General features: G+C 46.8%; 1 long non-coding RNA gene across 1 annotated transcript; it reads left to right on the top strand.

The window, feature by feature from the left end:
* On the top strand, positions 1 to 27,744 carry LOC147033355 (uncharacterized). Its single transcript, XR_015055541.1, has 3 exons — positions 1 to 309; positions 11,916 to 12,025; positions 25,269 to 27,744. It is a non-coding gene; the product is annotated as an uncharacterized LOC147033355 (long non-coding RNA).

Consider the following 27,744-nt stretch of genomic DNA (forward strand, 5'->3'; position numbering starts at 1 on the left):
GTGTCGATTTCGCACCGTATTTGGTCACAAAGCGTTTCGCTTCAGCTGCGCGCCAAATAAGGGTATGCGTCGTTTTCCACCCAATGGGTGTCGAGCAGACCAGAGTCGGGGCGGTCCTTGGCAAGAAGGCGGAGCCGCGACACGCCGTCCACCCAATGGGAGCAGGCCACGGGAGCGGACGGGCCCCGAAAGAAAAGCGACAAAAGAAGAAGCAACGAAGGATTTGGGTCGAGTCTGCTCGGGATTCACGGAAAATCTGCTCGATTGCGCATCTCTGTCCGGGTCTGTGGCTGACTGCATCGCGCGCAGGTGTGTGTGTGTGTGTGTGTGTGTGTGTGTGTGTGTGTGTGTGTGTGTGTGTGTGTGTGTGTGTGTGTGTGTGTGTGTGTGTGTGTGTGTGTGTGTGTGTGTGTGTGTGTGTGTGTGTGTGTGTGTGTGTGTGTGTGTGTGTGTGTGTGTGTGTGTGTGTGTGTGTGTGTGTGTGTGTGTGTGTCCTTGGGCCCTGTCTAAGTAACAACTGTGTTAGTGCTTTCTGTGCCCATTGTACATTGCATTTCTTATAGTCATGATAACTCGGCTCTTGTTATCCGGATGCTTCCCCTCCCGGATTATTGTAAAATAAACAAGTCTGGAGATTGCAATGGTTCACGAGCGGGATTTGATGATTTAGATTGTTTCAGAAGTCAAGGAAGAGACAATGTAATAATTTTTGACCAAGTTATAAAAATGATCAACATGATGTGGTCGGAGTGACGGGTTATTAGCTGCAAAATGTCGAAAACCCGGTTTCGTTCAACAACTTTCAAAATTTGACCTTTGCACAACCTTTAAAGGTCACAAAACAATGTTGTGGACATTAAAATAAGGAAACAGGATACGTGATATAGCTTAATGGAGTTAGTTCGTCGAAGAATGTCGAAAACCCGGTTCGATTCCCACAACTTTGAAAATTTGACCATTGTGAACTTTAAAGGTCAAAAGTCAAGGATTATGACCTTTGGTGCAAAACTTACTCTGGAACGTTCCAGGAACAATATAATGGCATTTCGCACTCCTCGGATTATCCATACTTTGATGAAATAAGCGTAAAAACAAACTTGAAAGGGGCGCCACTGGCAAGGTGTTCGAGATAGAGCAAAATGGTTTCAAGACTTTAGGTGGGGAATGACCTCAAGATTATGCATAAAAAATAGTCATCCCAGCTCTCAAAGTTTGGGTGGTCGTATGATTTTATATCAAAATTCGCAATTTTCTGAGTTCTTGACCTTGGGACGAAAATGAAAAATCGAGCTCCGTGGGGCTATGCAGGTGCCATTGGGCTAACCAAATACCGAAACCACTGCCAGATTCGACAAACCCCCTTCGAGAAGATGTAACTTGAAACTGCCTACCCCCTAAAAACATGTTTTTTGGGCGTGGCTCCGCCCATAATGGGCGCAGCACGCCCATTCTCCGGTAAATGCAACTAGATCATGATACAAACCTCGCACCCTAATTTTATCAAGATCGGATCAAAACCCACGGAACTATGCTCGGGACACGCAGGCAGGCAGACATACACCCATAACGAATATCCTGGTCACTGACTGACTCGTGAACCAAGAAAAGCGAGCGCACAAAACATAAGGGATGAGATGAAGAGTGAAATGCGAACACAGTGGGGTGAGATGCAGAGCATGGGGTTGATTCTCCAGTTGGGGCAAGAGGCAATGAGGGCAAACTTGAAGGAGGTGAGTGGCGAAATGCGGACCGTGGGCGAGAAAATGGCGGCACCACGTGGCGGAGTGACCGAACCGACGAAGGGGAGTGTGGAATGTGTCCGGCCCGCGATGGAGACTGGTGAGGTTGGGATGACGAGCGACGCCACGACAATTGATGGGGAGACGTGTCGGACGAGACATGAGGGGACGACGGAATAATTAAAAGAGGTGACGGAGAAATTAACAGATACAGAGATGCAGAAAATAAAGGAGACAAAAGAGGAACCAGACACGCAGTAATCAACAGAGGTGAACGAAATACAGGAAATAAAAGACGAGCACACACAGGTTGGGATCGTGGGGGACAATGAGGTTGAGCATGGGGAATGTTTCATGACCCGGTGCGAGCATCAGGATAGCCTCCTTCAGAAACGGAGGGAGATTGTGGGCTCCCTCGAAGTGGACTGTGACCAGGTTGGTCCGGTCGGGCCGAACGAGGTTGAGCGGGTGAGTGATGTGAACGGGTACACGCAAAGCTTGGGGGGGGGGGGTATGGAAACCCCGGGATTTCTTGAGTTGACACGGATCCCTGATGTGATTGTGCCGGAGTGTGTGGTGACATGGCCTGCGTGAGTGCATGAGAGGAATTGGTAGACGGGTACAGCCAGCCGAATGGGCCGCTAGTAAGTATTTCGGGAACCGCGGCGGTTTCACGAGACGTCGCGTATGGGGCCCGTTTCGCATTTAGCGAGCGGCCCTCACGTGCGCGTCTTCGTGGCGGGAATCCGGCACGGAAACGCTCCACGTGGGATTCAACAAAGCCTCGTGGACGGCTAAAATGGCAGCGAGTGTTGTTTGAATTCGGCAAACAGGGGTCCCCATGCGAGCGCGTGTACGAGGCATCACGTGCTGCGAACAGAACGCGCGGAGCGAGCGAGCGGAGGAACAAATTTCTCATTGTACATTGCATTTCTTATAGTCGAGATAACTCAGCTCTTGCGTCCTTCCCCTCCCCGATTATTGTAAAATATATATATACCCCTATTGTTGAATGTACCAGCTCGTTTCTGTGCTTCTTTCATGGGCGTAGCATGGTGTGTGTTGGAAAATTGTTCATTTGGTCCGGCGTAGCTCGGGTAACTCCGCTCGGTTACGCCGGATCCGAGCCGTTACCCACAACTCGGATCGGACAGAGTCGGCCGAAGGTGTGGTTTCCCCGGTCGTAAGATGTCGTGAGCACTTGGGTAAATTGGAGTTAGACAAGTGGACCCGACCTCACACCGTCAAAATATTGATGACCACGGTCCTCTCAGTGACCAGTGACCTTTCGGAGTTGTCCGAGAGTCACAACCTAAATTCCAGTGTGTTCGATGGAGCCGACTCCGCTGCTCCACTTCGCGGTCGTGCTCGCCGCCGACATCCAGCCCCACAACAGTATAACACATCTGCCAACAACGTTTCCAGTGTCAAGCCATTCACTATTGAGTCAAGAAGTCAAAACATCAATGATGCCTGCCATGCATAACTGTGTGAACTATCTGTCTCATTGAGATTTAGTTTCAAATCGAATTTCTGTGTTTGACGATAAGCCTGAGAAATTCAGAACATGGCGTGCGACCTTCCAGAACATGGCGTGCGACCTTCCAGAACATGATCAGAGGAGTACCGCTAGCATCCGATGAGCAGCTTAACCTCATGGTTCAACATGTGGCTGATGGTTCAGAACCCAAAGCACTCGTAGAATGTCTTTACAAAGTCTGCATTTCTAACCCTGATTCGGTTTAGAGCAGGTCTGGAATCACCTTTAAGAAAGATTTGGCAATAATATAGCAGTTCTCCAATCATTGCAAAACAAGCTGGAACTTTTTCCTCAAGTCTCTCCTCATGACCGCAAAACTGCAGAAGTTTAGCAACACCAATGAGGAAATGGAGGTCGCCAAAAACGATGGTTCCCTTCTCGGACTTGCAGCTTTGGATACATATTTGTTACTCCAACCAATGATGGCGAAGCATCCACCTGACCTCGTGGATCGTTGGAGGATGGAGGCCTTCAAATATAAAGAAACCCACAATGTCACCTTTCTCCCATTTTCGATGCTCGTATCCTTCATTCGTGTGAATGCAAAGATTCAAAATGACCTCAGTCTGATGGTTTCCTCCTGATATGATGACTCATCACCTTCTTCAGCTACTAACGTGAGAGGTCTACTCACTAGGAAAAACATAAAATTTGCCTTCACTGGTGACACACGTCCAAGGTCAGAAAAAGCAAGACCAAGGACAGGGGTGAATTGCTGCCACAGATTGTTGAGCAACTGACTGCAGCAGTCGCGTGGCCTTCTGAAAATCCACACACTTGTCGAATGGAAGATCCTCAACAATTCTGCCCTATTCACAGGACAAAACATCTTGCGCATTGCAGAACATTCAAAGCAAAAAGTTTGCAATCCACACTCATCCTTAATGGAAAATATGCACCAGATGTGCTCTGTTAACGAACCATTCAACCAATAGTACAGCGGACAAGCACAATAATTGTGCGTTTTATGAGAAAAGCATGAATTTTCTGACAAAGTTAGTGAATTCCATAAGGTTTATTTTCAGATGTGGAGGAAAGTCAGATTTGACCTCTGAGGACCGTGAGAGGTCAAATCCAAGATGGCCGCCAGTCCACCGGGTCTAATGTTCAAACCCGTTCAATTTCGGAACTAAACAGTGTAAAAATACATTTAAGGTGTCATTTCCAACTAAGTTTTGAATGGCCATTCGTTTGGTGATACTTTTGAGATCGCCAGGAGCCAAGGAAATTCATTTCGATCAAGGGCAAATTACGTTAAAAACTTTTGGACATTCTTTTGGTAAAGACAATGGATTGGCCCAATGCAATAAAGTGAAACTTCGCTTCCATTTTGACACTACAGGGATAATAATACCAAAAAATTAACAGAATAGTTCCATGCTGTGAGTCTATTTAATACTTTTTGAATAGCAATGATGATAATGGTAGTGATCAAAATCTAACAGCCTCCAGAACAGAAGCACAGTGCAGTGCACTTGAGCGCAGCTTTGGCACACTTGCACCGTCCAGTGCATCCTTTCTCACAGCGACAGCGGATCAATTCATGGCACGATTTTGATGCTTCAGAGAGAGTGGTCCAAAGCGGCTGCCACCCAGTTGTTTCCTTTGTCCAGCCCCAGTCAGATGGCTCTGGCATCTCCGGATCCAGGACCAATGCCTGGTTCCAACAGTTGGCCTGGAAGCAAATGCGCTTGATGTGCTGTTTGAGTGCTGCCTTGGTTGGAGGAATGTTCTCTAGATTTCTAGACTTCTGTGTGAAGAGCTGTTTCCTGGCATCATTCACTTCCGTGCTCTCACTGGTTCGGTCGTACGTTAGGCCAAAAAAAAATAAATGTTGCATTGGCGTAACCCGCCCGACCCTAAAAATTCCGCCGACCCTACGTTTTTTTTTTTTGTTTTTTTGCTATTGAAAAATTTTGCCGACCCTATTTTATTGCTATTTTTGTTGTTTTGCTATCGTTTTCAAGTATCTTGTTGATTGCGATCGCGATCGCAAAAACCCGGAAGTGTTTCGGACAGAACCCGCCGACAAAAAGGGTGGTACTCGAGCCGGGGGAGATTTTGGGAGGGATTTATTAGGAAAAAAAATAAAAAATAAAAAAAAAAGATCCCGACCGACCTTCCCTATTTTTCAGTGACCCGTTACGCCAATGCAACATTTTTTTTTTTTGGCCTTAGTACCACAAATCGCTCTAGCAGTAACATTGATCCTTCACTGACCTCACTTGACATGCATACGAGTTCATTGAAAGCATCATTCACCTCTGGGAAAGACTTCCAAGTTTCCAAGGCAGTCTTCTTTCCTCTGCCAGCGAATGCAGACACAGTGTCACACCCGGTGAAAGCGTGAAGGACTAGGAGAGTCAGACACTGTGTTGGATTCATTGTGGCAACCATTTCGTGAACAGCTATGTACCGAAAGCTTGACCCGACACCAAAGGAAACCCACAGCTCATCAGGAGCTCTCTTGCTGAATGAAGCTACAGCCAGTACTACCACATCAGTATCAACGGTACGTATGGTCACCTTCTTACACCCCTTTTGCACAGCATCTGCCACATGCAGAAGTCGACGAGTGTCGGCCTCCTCCTGCGAACATGGGGCAAGGCAGGCCAGTATCACTCAGCCGGAGAGCAAAGGACTCCACTTCCATCTGTTGCATACAGTTCCTTGCCCTCTTCCAGAGGAAGATGATCAACTACCCGTGACGGGAAAGCAAACAATTCATTTTTGTTATCATCGCATCGAAGGAAGTCCTTCCAGTTCTTTGGCACCACAGTAGAAGGAGCCACTCTTTTCCTGGTGCCCTTTCTCCTATTCTGTCTTGTTGAGGCTTTGAGGCTGGCGGGTAGGTATACATCCCAGACAAGGGCGATGTGGCTGCTTTTCTCAAGTTGAGCAGAGATGTTTGGTGCAAACACTCTTTCTCCATACTCTTGAAATGTTCTTGATGTTCCAGGATTTAACATTTGAACCACAGCTGCACCATCAAGACTTGTTGCATCAGCCATAGGCACACCTCAAGCACACCCTCTGAGGGGCTAAATAACTATTCGCCACAATGACACCACTCGGTATGCATTTGCAAATTTCAACTGATTGCTTATTTTTTGAAAAATTTTCCCTTGACCTTGACCTAAATTCATTTCCTTGATTTCTGACATTCTCAAAGGTATCACCAAATGAATGGGCATCCCCAATTTAGTTGGAAATGACACCGTAAATGTTTTTCTGCGCAGTCTGGTTCCAAAATTAAGGACGTTTGAACATTAGACCCGGGTGACTAGCGGCCATCTTGGATTTGACCTCTCACTTTCCCCTCAGAGGTCAAATCTCACTTCCCTCCACACCCGAAAATAAACATTATGGTATGAATTAACGATGCTAGAAATTTCATGGTTTTCTCATAAAATGCACAATTTGTTAAAATATGAGAGCTTATCCGCTGTACTACACGGTATCAGATGGAACTTTGTGGACTTCAAATTTGCTGCATAGAGGGGTTTTGGTTTGTTTTGGAGTTTTGTTTACAGCCTCGGGAAGGGGTGTGGGGGGAGAGGATGGTCGAGAGTCATGTTTTGCCCTGCTGTTGAAGATGGTCACCGGATAGATAAAGTTTTACAAGGTTGTTTTTGACTAAATCAAAGAAATGTGTTTTTCTGCCCTTTCCTAGCTTTCTCAGCATGTACTGAAATTTTTAAAAATTATTTCTTAAAAGTGCTAAACTAAGTTAATCTTGCATTTTTACGTCTTTCTATAATTCCAGCTGTGTGTGTGTCTGTGTGTGCGCCTGTGTGCACGCCTGTGCATGCCTGTTTCTTGACAACAACTGGTCCGATCTCATTGAAACTTGCCAGGTATATTGGTGGGGACCTGAGTACGTGCCTTTTCAAGGTTTGATATTAATCGGACAAGTGGTTCCCAAGTTATGGCCATTTATTTACCAAACCAATGACAGGACATGTTGGTGCGGAGGCGTGGCCATTGGGGAAGAGAACCTCAGCCGCGTTCGCCATGACGGGTTACAACGTACGGACCTCCGGATAGTGATGACTTCCTGTATTATAATAATTTCTCGATTTCTTATGCGCATTTATAGATAAACACAATGCCCCAATCCAGTCATCGTTTACGAGGGTGAAGGAACGGCCTGTGTGGGTGTTTGAAAGCTTTTTTTTTTGCACGTATGGGCATGTGAGAGCGAAGGAACGGCCTGTGTGGTTGTTGTTTCTGGCACGCGGTTTGAAAGTATTAATTATTTATTTTTTTGCACGTATGGCCATGCACGTTCAGCCACGCACGAACTCGTTATTTTAAATTTAATTAATATTTCAGTTTTCACAGTTCCCCCTTTGTTCATATAAAACAACCTAAGGGTTTGTTCTGTAAGGACAAACCTACTGAAAATGTAAATTTGTCATTTGGCTCGCAGCAGGCTCGTTTCCACCGCATCACCTGGACTTGTGCTCTGTTGTGGGTTAAAACCCTCGCGAATGGATTCAACCCCTCGGGGCCACCACCTCCCCATGCCCACAGAGTTGGTGCGCCCAGGCGATTTTGGAAGGAAAGAACCCTGTGCACACCGAACATATACATCCACTAGGCAATTGCCTTGATCAATAATACCAATCAGATTTAATTTGAGCAAGCCGCTCAAATTCTTTTTCCCCTGAACTTTTAAAGATTTCTCTATTATTCCACGTCTCTTCATTACAATCATCCATCTGATTTTGGTTCTTTACCAACAATTGTTGAATTCTTTCAAAAGGGGTTTTGTCAGTTCCAAAGGCACTAGTGTCTGTACTTTCGTATTTTCCATAAAATACCACCGACACGGTGTCTCGACTAAATTTTATACTAGTTCTCAACCAACACTCGTTCTCAAACAGATGGAACCGATGTTAAGCTTTTCGATCTGCAGTCAACTGTTGTTCCACTGCAGGAACACTGAGAAACAATCATTCATCGCTCCTCATTTCACAACATGGTATATAAATCAATCTTTTGTTCGTGTGTGTGTGTGTGTGTGTGTGTGTGTGTGTGTGTGTGTGTGTGTGTGTGTGTGTGTGTGTGTGTGTGTGTGTGTGTGTGTGTGTGTGTGTGTGTGTGTGTGTGTGTGTGTGTGTGTGTGTGTGTGTGTCTGGGATCAGGAAAGTGGGAGTGCAGTTGTAACAGCCTTCATTTCCTACTATGATCCATGATGCATCTTGTAGTTTTGCCTTGAAATAAATAAATTAGTTTATTCTTGGCAGTGTACCACATTACATTACAATTACATCACCAAACGTTGAGCCTTCCTGCGGAAAGTCTGGAAATCCTTCATGGTGCATTGCATTCTGGGATAAAATTGTTCATCAAGTGTAAAGGACCGATATTAGGTTTATCTGTTTCAACATTTCGATATGAAGCAGGCAGGGGCTCATGATACTCATGAACTCGGTGTAAACCCCGTTACAAGATGTATTTGTCCATTGTCTGCCAATGTCTTTGTAATCCACACCAAAGTACACCAATGTCTATTAGTGTAAATTTGTCCTGCATTTGATTTACATACAAACCCTGACAAAAACCTTCAATTCATGTAAAAAAGACAAAACATGAAAAGATGGTGGCGGAGTGAAATGATCTTCAACACTCAGGATCTAATCCGGATATTAAGGTTTTTGATCAGTAATGACATTTCTACTCACAGACCCAGTGCTGTTGTACTGGAAGGAATTCCAGATGGAACTGATGTGAGGCTTTCATATTGGCAGCCAACTTGTGTACCACTGCAGGAACACTGATAATAAATAAACATTCATCGCTCCTCATTTCACACCGTGGGATATAAAAGTCGTCTTTCCTTAAAATAATCATCGTTTAATCGGAAATTACGAGACCAATCAGAAAATACTAAGTAAAGAGAGTGATAATTCAATCCAATAGTGGCCACTTCATCATCCTCACCCTCCTCATTCACACACAGGTCAAGTGAGAAAAGCCTCAGGTGATCAAAAAAAAAGACACCTATTGAAATAACAGGAGGAACTTGGATTTTTCAGGTGGACAGGTGCAATATTTGGGATGGTACATGCTGCTTGAGGAAGACATTCATGGAAACATGGTACTTGCTGCTTCAGGGAGACAATCATGTAAAGATGGTACGTGCTGCTTGAAGGAAACAATAGGGGATGACGGTCCGTGCTGCTTGAGGAAGACAATCGTGTCAACATGGTCTGTGCTGCGAGAGGGAGACAATCATGTAAACATGGTCCGTGCTGCAAAGAAGGAACGAATCGTGTAAATATGATGCATGCTGCTTGAAGGAGACAATCAGGTAAAGATGGTGCATGCTGCTTGAGGAAGACAATTCTGTAAACATGGTCCGTGCTGCAATGAAGGAACGAATCGTGTAAATATGATGCGTGCTGCTTGAAGGAGACAATCAGGTAAAGATGGAACGTGCTGCTAATGGGGGACAATCGTGTGAAGATGGTACGTGCTGCTTGAAGGAGACAATCAGGTAAAGGTGGTACGTGTTGCTTATTGGGGACAATCGTGTGAAGGTGGTACGTGCTGCTTATGGGGGACAATCGTGTGAAGATGGTACGTGCTGCTTACTTACTGAACACTCAGCATATAAGAGTAGAGCACAGACACACCACCATAGGATGACAACCAATGTGCAAGTTTGATGGGTCAAATAACCCCCTCTGAGAAAGAGGAAGTCCGAGTAATTTTCTTCCCACTTCCTGTTTCTCTAAACCACAAGAGTATTCATCCAACATCTATCTTTCCTTCATCGACTCCTGATTCCTGTCATGCTGGAATTGCTTTCCTACTTCACCAATCGTGTTCAGATGATTTAATTGAGATGGGAATCCCATTGATTAAACGACAGTAAACCCGTGCATGGTGTCTCAGGTTGGGTGATTCATCAATGTGTGTGCCTTCGGATGGACGTTAGATGGGAATACCGTCTGCTGGCATTACTTGGTGGATATTAAAGATTCCATGGTGTCCTTCACGAAGAGTTGGTGAGCTATCTTCGGCATCGTGGTGAAATTAAAAATCCCTGCCCGAACTCATTGCTGGGAGAGGAATGGCAAACGGCCCAGCACGATTCTTGCCAAGAAACTGATTCAGCAGAACGAAGTAACCGACGCTCCATAGTGCAGAACCATTTTGGGGGTACTCCGGCGGTTCTGATTGCATGGTCTCTATCTGTGTTATCTCCAATGAAAATCTTCCTTTAAAAGTAAAAACCACATCCTGTAGCTCAGGGATCCGAAACGCAACCAATCCCATGACTGAGGTTCTGATATAATCGAGGGTGACCGATTATTTTGAGGTCAAATTCCTTGGTGATAAACTCTTCATCCCAGTTTGAAACCACAGCCCTCCTCTGAGATGAGGCAACACCTGGTCCATGTAAACAAGAAAATACTTCATATTCCTTTGTATGTAAACAATTCCAGGTGAAGCCATCAGGATATTGAAAAACTGAATAACTATTCTTACCTCACCTTCAACTCAATTCCATGGTGCGTATGGGATAGCACATCGTCTCTCCGTCCATAAACACTTGCAACTTATTCTCAGAAACGACACAAACAATTCTGATGAAACTTCACTACAACCATCGATCATCACCCGTGATGCACCAAAGTTTGTTCACGACATAAAAAGAAATAGGGGCAATACCCCTGGGCGCTTACCCGGTAGACGAGTGATATTCAGGAGGAAGTCCATGTGGTACGGAATCAGCAAAATGAACCAAAGTATTAGCAAATACCTATTTTGAGGCGAACCCCCCCCTTGAAAATCCCCCTTGACCCCAAATTTTAGCTCATGTGGAACGTCGTTCCGGGGAGCTTATGGCACGGTGCGTCGTCCGTCTGTCCTTCCACAAATACGTGTAACTTCTTCTCAGAAACTACACACAATTCCGATGAAACCTTACCAAAGCCTTCATCACCCATGATGTACTAAAGTTTGTTGACGACAATTTAAAAAAGTAAAAAAAAAAAAATAAAAATAAAAAAATATATATATATATATATATATATATATATATATATATATATATATATATATATATATATATATATATATATATATATATCTCGGGGTGGTCTGAGGGGTTTACGGGGATTGCCCACCAAAATATGGATTTGCTTTCTTCTCCGGAACCACACGCACAATTTCCATAAAACTTGACCACAAATTTCATCACCCATGATGTACCAAAGCTTGTTCACGCAATTTTAAAAATTATGGTCTGAAGGAGTTTACAGGGGGAGGAAAGTTGTCCCCCAAAAGAGGTATTGTCTCTCTTCTCAGAATTGGTATCTGTTCTGTCTTTTTTATTTTTTTTTATTTTTTATTTTGACATTATAATGTTCTTTCTGTTAATATGTTTATACAAATCGGTTTACCAAGGGGAATACAGTAATCGCAAATGGAATGGAGCGTCCCATAGAATGGAGCATCCCATTAATTTTCAGATGCATTTGTTGTCGTCTAATATTTCTACGTAGATCATATGTTCGAAATGAAAGGGGTAAATAGGGAAAATGACGAATTTTATAAACCGTGGTGTGAAAACAGGAACGATATGAATGTTCCATGAAAGTCTCTCGGTGTTCCTGCAGTGGAACATCAGTTGACTGTGACTCAAAAGGTCTAACGTCAGTTCCATCAGGAATCTCTTCAAGAACTACGGTGCTGGAACTGGATCTGGGTATAATTGGGAAGTTGTAAGGTAAGAAAACATGTGCCTTATTATCATTATAAGATCACATCATAATAAAAATAAAAATAGGACCACTGGGCCTGGAGCTTTTCTGGGCCCTGGCCTAATGTTGTAACCCAAATTTGGTAGCATTTTGATTGGTGCATCTGGAGAAGAAAATTTTACAAGGAATTTACATGATTTTCTGAAAAATTAACATCCTGCCATTTTGACACTTCCAGTTATGTGATCGTCATGATCTCTGCAATTTAACATCATGACCCTGTCCTCATGTAGCAACACAAATTTGGTAGCGTTCTGACTGCTGGGTCTGGAGAAGATTTTTGAGGAATTTACATGATTTTTCCAACAATTGACCAAGACAACCATTTTGACACACTTCGGGTCACGTAATCAGCATGATCTCTGCAATTTAACATCGCTACCCTAGCTTTACATAGTAATCCAAATTTGGAAGCATTCTGACTGGTGGGTCTGGAGAAGAAGATTTTTGAAGAAATTTACGTAACCGCCATTTTGACACACTTCTGGTCACATGATCAGTGTGGCCTCCACAATTTAACTGCAGGACCCTGTCTTGATGTTGCAGACCAAATTTGATATCATTCTGACAGGTCGGTCTGGAAAAGAAGATTTTTGAAGAAACTTACTTAGACAAACATTTTGACCTACTTAAGTTCATGTGACCGGAACAACCTTTGCGATGCCCGTTCCCAGTCATAAGCGGAATGTTGCCACCAAATTTCAACCCGATCAGTCCAGTGGTTTGGCCAGACAAGGTGAAATAGGAGACGGATGGATGGTGCATGATGACATCACCTTATCTGGAATTCCAATTCCAGATGAGCTAAACGTTATTATATAATCAGTTCTTATCAACCTGTTGTTATATCTGCAATGAAGAAATTATTCACAAAATATAATGCGATGAAACTGTGTGCCCAACCGATCACTGAACTTTCTTATTCTCTGAACATATTTTGCAATCACCATAAATAGTGACCTCAAGTAGCAACAGATCCAGAAACATTGGAATCTATGCAGCAGCATATATATGTTGAACAGCTGAAGTGGGAGGAAGAGCCTGCTGTGGCTCAGGTCTGTATGGAAGTGATGTGATGCTCTGTGATGGGGTGGATTCGACAACATTTCGGCAGCTGAATTACTTACACCTGCGGAGAAGGTGGGAATGCTCTTGTTCAGAGATGCCACGTTTTCACCGCCATCCATTCTGTCTGAAGACGATACTGAAGGTATTCCACCGGATACCTGGGTACGTGCTGACCCAGCTACGTTGCTTGAACCATTGTCATTTCAGACAGACCTGTTTTCACAAGCCATTAACGCTGCAGCACAACCATCCATGGAGAACGCGTCGACATCAAACATGTCCAACAGGCAACTTCTGTCTGTTCAGTATAACACGATGCCAGCTCCTGGTCTATCGTATGCAACTCACCAGACGCTAACTAATGCCTTGCACACAACCTTCATGTGGTCACCCTTCTCCAATGATACGTGTCATGGTTGCATATCGATCCTCACTGTTTTAACATTCCTGTTATGAGCTCGTGGGTCACAAACCTGGCTCCAGTTACAACCGACAACCAATCGGGTTATTCCTCATCAAATCCAATGTACACCTATGTTGTACCCGCATATGTTCGAGAAAGAGCAAAATGGTTTCAAGACTTGAGGTGGGGAATGACCTCAAGATTATGCATAAAAAATATTGTCATCCGAGCTCTCAAAGTTTTGGCGGTCGTATGATTTTTATGTCAAAATTTGCAATTTTCTAAGTTCGTGACCTTGTGACCTTGACCTTGGGACGAAAATGAAAAACGAGCTCCGTGGGGCTATGTAGGTTCCATTGGGCTAACGTACCGAAACCTCTGCCAGATTCGACAAACGACCTCGGAGAAGTTGTAACTTGAAACCAGCTACCCCCTAAAAACACATGTTTTTTGGGTGTGGCTCCGCCCATAATGGGCACAGCATGCCCATTCTCAGGAAAACACAAATAGATCATGATATAAACTTCCCACCCAAATTTTATCAGGATCGGATCAAAACCCACGGAGCTATGCTCAGGACAGAGACAGACAGACAGACAGACAGACAGACACACACACCCATAACGAATATAGTGGTCACTTACTGACTCGTGAACCAATATCCCTATTGTTGAATGTACCAGCTCGTTTCTGTGCTTCTTTCATTGGCTTTGCATGGTGCGTGTTGGAAAATAGTGAAGCGGAAAATTGTTCATTTGGTCCGGCGCGGCTCTGGTAACTCCGCTCGGTTACTCCAGATCCGAGCCGTTACCCGCGACTCGGATCGAACAGAGTCGGCCGAAGGTGTGGTTTCCCCGGTAGTTGGACGGCGTGAGTACTTAGGTAAATTGGAGTTAGACAAGTGGACCCGACCTCACGCCGTCAAAATATTGGCGACCACGGTCCTCTTAGTGACCCGTGACCTTTCGGAGTTGTCCGCGAGTCACGACCTAAATTCCGGTGTGTTTGGTGGAGCCGACTCTACTGCTCCACCTGGCGGTCGAGCTCGCCGCCGACACCCGGCCCCACAACAATTGGTGTCGGGAGCGGGTTTGGAACCCCTCCGCCTCCGTTGAGAAATTCACGGGATTCGGACCAGGGGTGCGGAGCAAAAACCCCCCCGTTCCCTCCAAATTGCGAGCGATATTAAATTTTATTCTCAACACACAACATGGCAAGCCAAGATGAGTTGAAGCAGGTGGGTAGTCATGCAGGTTTAGAGGAACCCATGGTCCAGGACACCCCCATGCAGGAAGACATTTCCCCGCAGCCAAACCCAGAAGGGGTATTGGGAGTGGCAGGTGCGGCGTATGACGCCCCCCCCACCTCCATCAAAGTTTTCCCCCCCCCCAATTTCTGCCGGTTCCGCACACCATCATGGCGGATCGGCTCTGTTATTTGATATGACAGATGTTGGAGGGGTTGATGCAGAAGATGGACGCAAATGCACAAGTAGCGCAAAAAATGAAAGAAGAAATGCAGGGAATGCAAAACGAAACAAGTCTGGAGACTGCCATGGTTCACGAGCAATGTACAGTGTACACGTTCGCCTTTATTTTTTGACCTTCGAGGGGACGCCAAGGGCAAACTGGCGGGAATCGGGGAAAAACGTAAATGTTGAAAGTTGTCGTACTCGAAGAGCACTACTTGCATACCAATTTTTTCGAAACAGTTGAAAACCCGAGGAGCTCGATGCCCCAATATTGCTTTTTTTTTGACATTTTCTAAGTTCGTGACCTTGTGACCTTGACCTTGGGACGAAAATGAAAAATCGAGCTCCGTGTGGCTATGCAGGTGCCATTGGGCTAACCAAATACCGAAACCCCTGCCAGATTCGACAAACCCCCTCAGAGAAGATGTAAGTTGAAACCGGCTACCCCCTAAAAACATGTTTTTTGGGCGTGGCTCCGCCCATAATGGGCGCAGCATGCCCATTCTCCAGAAAACACAACTAGATCATGATACAAACCTCGCACCCTAATTTTATCAAGATCGGATCAAAACCCACGGAGCTCTGCTCGGGACAGGCAGACAGACAGACATACAACCATAACTAATATCGTGGTCACTTACTGACTCGTGAACCAATAAAAGCAAGCGCACAAAACGTAAGGGATGAGATGAAGAGTGAAATGCGAACACAGCGGGGTGAGATGCAGAGCATGGGGTTGACTCTCCAGGTGGGGCAAGAGGCAATGAGGGCAAACTTGAAGGAGGTGAGTCGCGAAATGCGGACCATGGGGGAGAAAATGGCGGCACCACGTGGCGGAGCGACCGAACCGACGAAGAGGAGTGCGAAATGCGTCCGGCCCGCGATTGAGACGGGTGAGGTCGGGATGACAAGCTACGACACAACAATTGATGGGGAGATGTGTAGGATGATACACGAGGGGACGACGGAAAAATTAAAAGAGGTGACGGAGAAATTAACAGACAGAGATGCAGAAAATAAAGGAGACAAAAGAGGAACCAGACACGCAGTAATCAACAGAGGTGAACGAAATACAGGAAATAAAAGACGAGCACACACAGGGAGGGATCGTGGGGGACAATGAGGTTGAGAATGGGGAATGTTTCATGACTCGGTGCAAGCATCAGGATAGCGTCCTTCAGGAACGGAGGGAGATTGTAGGCTCCCTCGAAGTGGACTGCGACCAGGTTGGTCCGGTCGGGCCGAACGAGGTTGATCGGGTGAGTGATGTGAACGGGTACACGCGAAGCTTGGGGGGTATGGAAACCCTGGGATTTCTTGAGTTGACACGGAGCCCCGATGTGATTGTCCCGGAGTATATGAGTGACATGGCGTGCGTGAGTGCATGAGAGGAATTGGGACACGGACCGACCCAGATGGGAGAGGGGTACAGCGAGCCGAATGGGCCGCTAGTAAGTATTTCGGGAACTGCGCCGGTTTCATGGGACGTCACGTACGGGGCCCGTTTCGCATTTAGCGAGCAGCCCTCGCGTACGCGTCTTCGTGGCGGGAATCCGGCACGGAAACGCTCCGCGTGGGATTCAACAAGGCCTCGTGGACGGCTAAAATGGCGGCGAGTGTTGTTTGAATTCGGCAAACAAGGGTCCCCATGCGAGCGCGTGTACGGGGCATCACGTGCTACGAACAGAATGCGCGGAGCGAGCCTAGGAACAAATTCCTCATTGTACATTGCATTTCTTATAGTCGTGATAACTCGGCTCTTTTATGTGCTTCCCCTCCCTGATTATTGTAAAATAAATACCCCTCGTGTTTAATGTACCAGCTCGTTTCTGTGCTTCTTTCATTGGCTTAGCATGGTGTGTGTTGGAAAATAGCGAAGCGGCAAATTGTTCATTTGGTCCGGCGCGGCTCTGGTAACTCCGCTCTGTTACGCCGGATCTGAGCCGTTACCCACGACTCGGATCGGACAGTCGGCCGAAGGTGTGGTTTCCCCGGTAGTTGGACGGTGTGAGCACTTAGGTAAATTGGAGTTAGACAAGTGGACCCCACCTCACACCGTCAAAATATTGGCGACCACGGTCCTCTCAGTGACCCGTGACCTTTCGGAGTTGTCAGAGAGTCACAACCGAAATTCCAGTGTGTTCGGTGGAGCCGACTCCGCTGCTCCACCTCGCGGTCATGCTCGCCGCCGACACCCAGCCCCACAACAGTATAACACATCCACCAACAACGTTTCCAGTGTTAAGCCATTCCCTATTGAGTCAAGAAGTCAAACCATCAATCATGCCAACAATGATGCCTGCCATGGATGACTGTGTGAACTATCTGTCTCATTGAGATTTAGTTTCAAATCGAATTTCTGTGTTTGACGATAAGCCTGAGAAATTCAGAACATGGCGTGCGGCCTTCCAGAACATGATCAGAGGAGTACCGCTAGCATCCGATGAGCAGCTTAACCTCATGGTTCAACATGTGGCTGATGGTTCAGAACCCAAAGCACTCGTAGAATGTCTTTACCAAGTCTACATTTCTAACCCTGATTCGGTTTAGAGCAGGTCTGGAATCACCTTAAAGAAAGATTTGGCAATAATATAGCAGTTGTCAAATCATTGCGAAACAAGCTGGAACTTTTGCCTCAAGTCTCTCCTCATGACCGCAAAACTGCAGAAGTTTAGCAACACCATTGAGGAAATGGAGGTCGCCAAAAACGATGGTTCCCTTCCCGGACTTGCAGCTTTGGATACATATTTGTTACTCAAACCAATCATGGCGAAGCATCCACCTGACCTCGTGGATCGTTGGAGGATGGAGGCCTTCAAATATAAAGAAACCCACAATGTCACCTTTCCATCATTTTCGATACTCGCATCCTTCATTCGTGTGAATGCAGAGATTCAAAATGACCTCAGTCTGATGGCTTCCTCGGGATATGATGACTGATCACCTGCTTCAGCTACTAAGGTGAGAGCTCCACTCACGAGGAAAAACATAAAATTTGCCTTCACTGGTGACACGTCCAAGGTCAGAAAAAGCAAGACCAAGGTCAGGTCAGGTATGGGAGCATGTGCCAGAACAGCGCGTCGCTGCGTCCACTTTCCGCCGGTACTCCAGGGGCCTCCGTCTGGCCATCCCCCAGGCAGATGCCAGGCCCATCCCCATCTCCTTGAGATGATGGTCAACCTGCTGCAACCATGAGGCACGTGGTCGGCCCACTGGCCTCCTCCACTCATGAGACTCCCTCGCTGAGAGAATCTGGTGAGCAGGATCAGCATCAGGAAAACGAGCCACATGTCCAAACAGCCGCAACTGACGCTCACGGACTATGCAGGTAACAAATCTCATCCGAGTCTCTCTCAGCAACCGCTCGTTGGACACAAAATCTGACCAGCGGATAGCCAAGGATTCTCCGAAGACACCTGGTACCAAAGGAATTAAGTCTCCGTCTCAGATCCTTGGTCAGAGTCCAAGTCTCGCACCCATAGAGCAAGACTGGAAGTACCAAGGACCTGAAGACTCGGACTTTCATCCTCCCGCACAGGTACCGGCAGCGCCACACCCCATGATCCAGTGAATCCATGACTCCCCAGGCCCGACCCAGACGTCTATTGACCTCTGACTCGCAGCCAGCAGAGACATGAATATCACTGCCAAGGTAAGTGAATCTCTCCACGACCTCAACATCCTCACCACAAACAGACACAGACAGGACAGCAGCATCCAAGATGTCACCGAAGGCCTGGATCTTAGTTTTGACCCAAGAAACCCGTAATCCCAGCGGCTCCGACTCCTCATTCAGCACTTCGAGGGCCCCCAAAAGGATGTCTAAAGTCTCCGCAAAGATGACTGTATCGTCTGCAAAATCAAGGTCCGAGATCTTGACATTCCCAAACGATGCACCGCAACTTGATCTCTCCGACATCCTCCCTAACATCCAGTGCATACAAGTGCTGAAAAGTGTGGGGGCAAGTACACATCCCTGACGAACTCCAGTAACAACTGGAAATAAGTCAGAGGTGGAACCACCACACTTCACAGCACTCTCAGAACCAGAGTAGAGTTCAGACATCAGATCGATCAGTTTTAGTGGCACCCCGCGAAGACCAAGAATCCTCCAGAGGACATCCCGATTCACTGAATCGAACGCTTTACAGAGATCAACATAGGCTGCAAGCAGCCCCTGCCGAAACTCTCGTCTGCGTTCGGTGAGGACACGAAGGGCAAGGATACGGTCAATCGTTGACCTCTTTGGTGTAAAGCCTGACTGCTCTGGACGCTGATGCTCAAGCAGATGGTGGCGAACCCTATTATATCAAGAATTATCCGAGCAAAGACCTTGCCCGGCACTGAGAGCAGCGTCACCCCTCGGTAGTTGTTGCAGTCTTGGCGATCACCCTTCCCTTTCCAGAGAGGGACAACAAGGCCCCTCTTCCAGTCAGTTGGGATGATGCCTGTGTTCCAGGCAGAGCACAAAACTGCATGCAACGACACGAGTGCAGCATTTCCACCAGCCTTGAGAAGTTCGGCATGGATGCCACAGATCCCTGGAGCTTTGCCCCGTTTCAACTGGTTCACCGCAGCCCGTGTTTCCACAAGCGAAGGTGGACCACAGTTGATTCGTGGGTCAGCAACAGGGATTGTAACACCCTTGACGTCCAACTCGACAGCTGGGGGATCAGCCTGGTACAACCGCTCAAAGTAACCGGCCCAGCAGGCCTTCACTTCAGACACCTCTGTCAAGAGCCTACCACTCTCTGCTCGAACTGCAGTGCTCCGAGGGATGGGCTTGGATGAACGTAATGCGCGAATTCCCCTGTAAGCGGGACGAGAATCACCTGTCCACAGGTGATGCTCTACCCCCTCACAGATTCCTCGCACATAGGCCTCCTTGTCCACCCTCAGTGCACGTACAGTTTTACGCCTCAGCTCTCTGAACAGCTCAGCTCTGCCATTCAGCCTGGCCCTGCGACTCTGGTCAATGGTATCCAGTGTCCCTTGAGAGACAAAATTCTTCTTTGCCCTGCGGTGAGTTCCAAGACATCCACCGGCAACATCAAGGACGGTGGTCTTGAAGGAGCTCCACAACTCTTCAGGACCCCCCAAAGCACCCAGACCCCCCCAAGTGTCCACTCAGCCTGTTCGCAAACTCCTCAGCTACTCTCATCCCTGAGCTTGGCAACATCCAGCCAAGGCTGGGATGGTACCATTCTCCAGGATTTAAGGTGCAGCTTTAGAGTTGCTACAACAAGCCTGTGGTCAGTATTGAGGAACTGAGCACTCCGGTAGACCCTGCAGTTCTGGATCATCCTCCAACGACCGTCAATGAGGACATGGTCAATCTCCTTTGCCACACCGCCAGCGTTGGAATACCAAGTCCAGCGATGAGCTTGTGGGCGCTGAAACCATGAACCAGCCACCCTAAGTCCATGACTTCTTGCAAAGTCAAGGAACTTAGTGCTATTCTGGTTCATAGTTCCTGACCCATGGGGACCAACACACACCTCATAACCATCCCTATCATTTCCAGTCGATGCATTGAAATCCCCCAAGACTAGAAGTGTATCTCGTCTGGGGCACTGATCAACCACAGACTCGAGTGTAGCGTAGAATGCATCCTTCATGGTGAGATCACTCACCTCAGTCGGAGCATAAACAGAGACCAGGGAAATGACACCTAAGGAGTGACGAATCCTTAATCTCATAATACGCTCGTTGACCGGTGTTACCTCAATTATCATTGGGGTCAGCTTATTGGACACAGCTACAGCAACTCCTTGGGTATGGTAACCATCAAAGTGACCAGACCAATAGTAGGTGTAACCACCCACCATTATCTCGCCGCAATCCCGTCTCCGAACCTCAGAGAGAGCTGCAATCCCGATGTCCAAACACTTGAGCTCAGATGATAACAGAGACAGGTGATCATCCTCTCTTAGATAGGACATTCCAGGCACCCACCCGAAGGGACCGCCTCAGGTTAACCCAAGGAGACCGCCGTCTGGTGGACGACACCTCAGCACCACTCCGACACACTCTCCCGCAATCTGACCCAGGGATATTACCCTGTGGTTTCCCTCCTCTCAAAGATTGGGGGTCCCGAAGGCTTTGCCCCAATCCCGTCATCCGGTGAGCTGCCCTGCGAAGGGAAGCTGCACAGGAGGTACTCCCACGGAGTGGGTTTTCAGATTTTTTTGCGTTTTTGCGTTTTGCGGAATGAAGGGTTTTACGGTGGCCGGAGTGCAAATCCTGCCACCAACCTCCTAATAAGAAGTAACCCAACTCCAGGAGGACGTCCGCAGACACAGTTGGGCACTAGATATGGATGGCCGTTGGCTCACAAGGAGCTCTTCCGCCCTTTGACAGGTTTTGTTTTTAATCCTGCTGGGTGTCCATATCCAAACACCCCCTCACCAGAAAACCTGGTGGGGGAGACGGTTTAGTCGCCGACAACCCGACCATAGAACAGGTTAGTACAGGTTTACATGGTACCTGTAGCAGGTCACAGATCGAACCTGACCTGACCTATGGTCAGGGGTGAATTGCTGCCACAGATTGTTGAGCAACTGACTGCAGCAGTCGCGTCGCCTTCTGAAAATCCACACACTCGTCGAATGGAGGATCCTCAACAATTCTGCCCCATTCACAGGACAAAACATCCTCTTGCGTATTGCAGAACATTCAAAGCAAAAACTTTGCAATCCAGACTCATCCTTAATGGAAAATATGCACCAGATGTGCTCTGTTAACGAACCATTCAACCAAGGAGTGTCAAGTAAAATGACATTGTTCTCACTCCGACAGCATCGGTCATTGCTCAGGACTTCATGATGCCAGTTGATACCCTCAATGGATTGGCAGGGAGGAAATTTATCAGGGACTCTTCAAACCCTGAGAGAGTGTTGGATGGGCTTCAAAAGTGTGGTGAGCAGCGACCCTCGGTGATAATCAGGTGTAAAGGCATTTGTGGTTGGAGTGGATCCAGAGGAAGGTCTTGTTCTAAAATCTGTCTTGTGAAGGTATTCATCGTTGATAATCTTAAAAACCGAAAACTTATCCTGTGTTGGATGACGATCAGTCAAATCGGTCTCTGGGCCACGGCGAACTCTTTGACTACTTCAACGTGCCGAATAATCTCATCCCCTATGAACTCAAAACCTGCTCTGGAACAATGGCATCCAGTGGTAGGCATGTTAGGAATCTAGTCATCAAATCTTTCAATGGAATCGTCCAGCTGCCACTCCAGGAGCGAACCGAGTGTAATGCTATTTCTTGTAATTACTCTGAGATTCCAACGTTGGTGGTCGCAAGGCTCCATTCGAATATCCATCCAATCGCTCAAATGTTTCCCAAACCTAACCCAGAAGCGACAAATCTTGCCGCTTATAGGACGAGATGCTTCTCAGCTGCGTAAGGTCAGAGAATCTTGGAATGGACCACCTAATGGCTCCGTGGGCACAACGTATGGACCTTGGATGGGTGATAATTGTCGATGTATTTATGGACGGCGTCAATTGCCCTGAGACTATCGTACCCACATTCTCAACAATGCAAGACCTTCAGTCTACTCATCATGCCCCAATCATGTCACCGTCAAGGACGTCATCCTGCCACATCATCACGTACCTTCAGGTCAGCTCTTCGGTAGATCCTGCAACCACAGAGCTGCCAATCAAGGGGTCGGCAGTGACGTCTATCAGCAAACAAGGAATGATGAAAAGCTGGTTTGCTCCAAAGAAGACAATCGTTTTTTTGCGGTCATGCAGGACGGATTCATCAGGAATGGCAATTGGATGGCTCCATTACCTCCCCTTCAGAGACGATGCAAAACCTCCAGACAATTGACCGCTTGAGATCAACCACTTAAAGTCCCTTCGTAAGCTTCTGGATAAAAACCAGCCCTTAAAGAGCTGTATGTGAACTTCATGGCTAAACTATTTTCCAAAGGACATGCTGAGCCTCTTGAACCAGTAACAAGGGCAAAACGACGACAGGTCTTCCTCATTTTGCTGTATTCCATCCGCGCAAACATGACGATATCCATGTGGTGTTCGACAGCAGTGCTATCGATTGTGAGGTTTTGCTCAATGAGGTCCTACTTCCTGGTCCAGACCTCATCAATAGTCTCTCCGGGGTTTTAGTACGCTTCAGACAGGAACCCATCACCATCATGGTCGACGTTGAGCAAATGTTCCATTTTTTTTCTGTGTGCGTGAGGATCACCGAGACTTTCTGCTATTTCTCTGGGATTCTGAACTTCCCATTAAACCCACTTTGCTTGCTGTACATTTGGTTAACAATCCGCCGTTTCGTTCCACAGCCGTATTATCTACCAAGCATGAATGTTCATCAGGAATACAATGCTTCACATGTTTCTCGAAGTGGAAGTTCAACACAACACCTCTTTTGCACCACCAGGCAATTTTGGTCGTCCGGCAGACATTTGTGGCTCTCACTGGTGGTGTGTAGAGCATTTGGTGAATACCTTCTGGTCACAATGGCGCAAAGAATCTCTCCCGACCCTGCAGCCTCGTATGTGGTGGAACGTCAAGAAGTGCAGCCTTTGTGTCAGACACCATTCTGCTGAAGGCGGATGCGCACAGGACCGACTGGCCCCCATGAATGTATGATGGAGACATTACCAAGCGCAGAGGGATGGGTTTGAAAAGTGCAAATCCACGCCATGAAGGACAGCAAGCCCCATATCAACCTGAGACCCATAAATGAAGTCGTACTGCTTATACCAGCGGGGGAAGAGTGAACGCTTTCATTTTGGTCTTGATTGTAAATTTCATATTCTCATGTTATTCTTGCAGTTCTGTGAAACCGTCACTCCTCAAGGCAAATGCATCCATCATATAGCTGTCCCCAGGCAGTTATTTCATTTGTATCTGCATTAGATAGCCTTTCCCTTTTGTCGAATGGATTGATGGGACAAAATGTGTTGCGAGGGCTTTAGTTTGGTCTTTAATACCATATTCTATTCCTTTATTTTAATTTATTTTGCTGCACACATGTCCTCTTCTTCATGTAAGCATGTATGCCACAGAGTGACCGCATAGTAACAGGGAGAGCTCATTTGCATACACTCACCAGAACCACGTTCAAACAGTGTGCCGTTCCCCAACGGACATTTCATTTCAACCGTCTCCGGACTCGAACCACAATGCTACATCCTTCATACGACAACCACAACACCTCCCTAAAAAATCCCCACAACAACCTACGCTCAACCTCCTCACCATAAAAGCTTTAACCGCTCCAATTGCTTCAACTGTTCAACTGCTCCAAGCATTTCACCCACTTCACCACAATCGCTACAAACCTCCGCAACCACAGTCGGCACCCTAGACACTCCCCACTGTCCTTTTAAGGACACCCGGGAACAATGGACATTACTCACCATGGCGGATGGTCGAGGTCAGAACAGACTGGCAAGTAGCTCGGAGCGCAAGAATGCGCTGGGGTCCGTTCAATGTCATTTGAGTTTCCCTGGCATTCTGATAAATAGCGACCCTCATTTGGTCCCTCGCGCACGTTCGTGGCCAGAGGGTGCTCCCAAAAACCCGCACCCCATGTTAATCTCTGAGCTCCATCACATGACCGAGTTTTGGGGTGAATGAGGTCATTTCCAGCTTTGGAGCCTCACGGGGAGAGGCTACTTCTTGGGGAGGCGTCTGCGCACCAATGAGACCTCTCTGATACGTCTGTAGGAGAAACCTCAAAACCTCGATGAAGTTACACCAGTCATTTACTATAACACCTGCACCTGGTGAGAGGACAGCCAACACAACATGATACCTCTCTGGCTCTATGGTTCAAACATAATTTATTGTATGGTTTGTTCCTGAGCACTTTCGAGCTTTATCATACATGTGCAATGCTTCTCAGCACCCCCCCCCCCCTGCCTTCACGACGATTGCATAGTGTATGTTTTATAACAATGCCCTGTATTCCAGAGCTGTTAGATAACATCATGTGATCCCCTAAAGTTTCACTCCCTTGCAAATTGTTATTCAGCATATTATATGCATTCATTATTAGAATTAAGCATTCTCATGCGTCATTGGTTCTGAGCAAAGGCAGCTGCTCTCAGACAGGGTTTAATTTAACTTGCCAACCAATAAAGAAGAGATTTGTTGCACTATATCTATCCGTTATAAAACGACCATCAGTATGTGATGATCCATTATCAGGTATATTCACTGATGAGCCAAAACATTATGACCACCTGCCTAATATGCTGTTTGTCCTCCGTGTGCCGCCAAAACAGCGCCGACCCGCCGAGGCATGGACTCTACAAGACCCCCGAAGGTGTCCTGTGGTATCTGGCACCAAAACATTAGCAGCAGATCCTTCAAGTCCTGTAAGTTGCGAGGTGGAGCTGCCGTGGATCGAAGTTGTCGGTCCAGCACATCCCACAGACGCTCGATCGGATTGGGATCTGGAGAATTTGGAGGTCAGGGCAACACCGTGAACACCATCATGTTCCTCAAACCATTCCCGAACAATGCGTGCAGTGTGGCAGGGCACGTTATCCTGCTGGAAGTGGCCATTGCCATCAGGGAATACCATTGCCATGGAGGGTGTACCTGGTCTGCAACGATGTTTAAGTAGGTGACGCGTGTCAAATTGACGTCCACATGAATGGCCGGACCCAGGGTTTCCCAACAGAACATTGCTCAGAGCATCACACTCCCTCCACCGACCGGCTTGTCGTCTTCCCACAGTGCATCCTGGTGCCATCACTTCCCCCAGGTAAACACGTGTACATGTACACGGCCATCCACGTGATCTAAAAGAAAACTGGACTCATCGGACCAGGCGACCTTGTTCCGATGCTCGTGTGCCCATTGTAGGCGCTTTCGACTGTGGGCAGGGGTCATCATGGACACTGACAGGTCTGCGGCTTCGCAGCCCCATACGCAGCAGGGTGTGATGCACTGTGGATTGTGACACATTCCTCCCGTGACCACCATTAAAATTTTCTGTGACTTGTGCCACAGTGGACCTGTCGGTTTGGACCAGACGGGATAGACTCTGTTGCCCTCGCGCATCGATGAGCCTTGGGCGCCCAACACCCTGTCGCCGGTTTGTGGTTTGTCCCTCCTCGGACCACTGTCGGTAAGGAGTCACCACTGCTGACCGGGAGCACCCCACAAGCCTTGCCGTTTCAGAGATGCTCTGACCCAGTCGTCTGGCCATAACAATTTGACCCTTGTCAAAGTCGCTCAGGTCTTCACTCCTGCCCACTTCTCCTGCATCCAACACATCAACTTCAACAACTGACCACTTGCTGCCGAATATATCCCACCCCTTGACAGGTGCCATTGTAACAAGATATAATCAATGTTATTCACTTCACCTGTCAGTGGTTATAATGTTTTGGCTCATCAGTGGATATTTTAAAGTAAACTGGAGAGCATATAATAAATTCTAATCTCCCGCCGATTTATCTATGGAACTCAAAGGGCTGTTTGTGAAAAGGATCATTGGGGACTGGTTTTTTTTTATTTTTGATAAATATTAGCAAATTTTATTTTATTTACAATCCTGTGACTCCAGCACAGTGAAAACTTAAACTTACTGGCTCAGGTATAGGTTCTCATAGTTTGGAGTGACAAGAACAATGATATTTTTATATAATTGTTCACACTGGCACATGATTTGAAAGCATTCATTAAGAAATGAGTTTGTAATTTGTGGACAAAGTGCCAATCCTACAATGGAAAAAAACTTGTTTCAGCATAATTAATGCAGAACACCAATGTTTTGCGATCGTCATGTGATCCACAGAGCTTTCTATTACTTTTTATGGCAATAAATTGTTGGTGTAGCATATTGTACACATTTCACAAGATGGGATTAATTCTTTTACTTCCACACGTTTTGATCCAACTCTTGGCTCTTCCTTTGCACAGCCTCTATAAACAAGGAGTCCACAATCTGCAATCAGTGGAAATACATTCCAGAGTCTGTCTGCTGCGGTCAGTCAGTCTTCACCACAGACAGACAGACAGACAGACAGTGAGTGAGTCAAGTCAGTCTTTGACACAGTCTGCCACAGTCAGTGTCTAAAGAGGTCAGAGAATCTTCTCCTGGGTGTGAGGTGGCTGCTTCTGAGTGCAGAGGGCTGGACGAGGACGAGGGTCCAAACCTGAACAGCAGCGCGAGGGCGGAAGGCGAAGCAGAGCGCCGAGCCCGCGGAACGCCAGACTGACAATAGATTTAATAATTACATGTACAGACAATCTCACATGCCATTATAAGCTATCACCTTGCACTTTTTGTTTCTCCCATCTACTATCTCGTCTGCTGTGGATGCACAAGAGCTAAAAGAGCAACTACAGATATGCACCTCTTCACTCCTCCTCTTCTGCATTACATTTGCCCTTAATTACACCTCATTTCGCACCTCCTCACTCATGCACCATAGACACCTTCCGTTTTCTTTCCCCCCCCCTCCCCTTTCCAAAACGACTGGGTTGCATTGGCCCATCGACTGCACCAGGTACAAAGAAGTTGCCCACAGCTCAAACTTTCTCTCCTCTTTCTTTGCTCTGATTTATTTTGGGTGTATGTCTGATGGCACCTGTCACGTTTGCATAAGATAAGATTGTAGAAGTTTGTATCAGGTTATCTCTGCACTGTATTCTTTTGTAAATAATTGCATTTCTTTTGCTGCACCTCACAAATCCTTGCTTTCCCCTGCTGTACACATTTTTTTAATATAACCTTTTATTGTGCCA

Source organism: Eptatretus burgeri, chromosome 2, assembly GCF_056783735.1.
Source record: "Eptatretus burgeri isolate ZD-2024b chromosome 2, Ebu_testis_v1, whole genome shotgun sequence".
Taxonomy (NCBI): domain Eukaryota; kingdom Metazoa; phylum Chordata; class Myxini; order Myxiniformes; family Myxinidae; genus Eptatretus; species Eptatretus burgeri.